Below are 1,478 nucleotides of genomic sequence, written 5' to 3' on the forward strand. Positions count from 1 at the left end.
TTTACGACTTACACTTTGATTGATTTTTCTTCTTTCATTCTTAATCGTAACGATAATTCAATTTTCGAAATTTAAAACGCGTCATAGTTATTCAATTAAGATCGAGTATAAATGCTTCCATTGTATTCTATTTTTTTACGTTCTCTCAAACAAGATCGAGAGAAGTTTTGTCTCGCAATTCATATATACGAGAAGCAAATTACTCTCTAACGCGAGGTTTTATAAAGGTTCAACCGTAAACTACGAATACTTGGTACGAACAATAAAAAGAGGAGAGGAACTATACCCCGATTCGCATCCCATTGTTTCGCAAAGTCTCGTGTACAATTTATTTACAGCGCATGATTATAAGGCATGGCATGATGTTTCAGAAAGATGGTATCAATAAAGAAGTATCCTGTTATACATATATATATACCGATACCAAAAAAAAAAAAAAAAAAAAAAAAAAAAAACAATGGGAAACAAATTTCATCGTATATAATGCCATTGTATTGCATTATCGTTTAAGCATCATCCAGTTTGAAGCGCATATAAAGTGGCGCTAATGGAATTCCACTTCCATGCCAATATACGATAGTTTTTAAGGTATCGTTAACTTTAAAACTTCCATATCTTCGGGTATCCCGAACTTCGATTTCATTTCTTTAAAAATGTGCATATAATTACAACTTGGAGAAAATTTAAGACACAAGTACGATCGTTTATTCAATTTTTGTTATTTCCTCTCCCATTTTCGAGCACTCGTCGCGACACATTTAATATCAAAGCACTCGGATAGGAAGAAAAAAAAAAGAAATTTGGGTCAGAAAGAGTCCGCTCATTTTCTTCGTCGAATCGAATAATTTTCTTTCCTCGACGGATCTCGGCGAATTTCATATTTGTCCACGTCATAATTCCAGGGGAAATTTTTGTATGAAAAACAAAATTTTCCCTCTGGACGAGACATTTTCATAAACGACACGGCTAACGCGACGTGTCGCTCTCGCTGTTTTCATTTTCCGTTTTTTTCTTTTTTTTTTTTTTACAAATTAAACAGATCCATCGCGAGATCGATCGAAATTCAGCGTCGAGCATAAATTAACACGGCACAGAGGAGTACGAGAGCGAGGAGGTGAAGCCTGGATGGACGACTGTTAGGGGTTTTCGAGTAATTAGAGCAAACTGTAGCGCGAAAACACGATAACTGGACGTAACGAACCACTCGGATATCCCCGCGATGAGCGTAAACAGTTACATTCCCCGTAAAACGCTACGTCTCGATTTGCTCCAACAAAAATATACATACATACATATATACGCGTGTATAACCATCCATAAAAATTCCACTCGAAACCCTTTCCCCCTCCGAACACCAATGGCCAAAAAGAGCGTAACAGGATGAAAGGTCAACCGTTTGAACGACGCGCGCGAGAATCGCGGTGGTGACGCGTGTTTCCGCGTTATTGGCACGCCCGTGCGCGATCGAGCGCGCGCCT

This window comes from Apis dorsata, unplaced genomic scaffold, assembly GCF_000469605.1.
Source record: "Apis dorsata unplaced genomic scaffold, Apis dorsata 1.3 scaffold_231, whole genome shotgun sequence".
Lineage (NCBI taxonomy): Eukaryota > Metazoa > Arthropoda > Insecta > Hymenoptera > Apidae > Apis > Apis dorsata.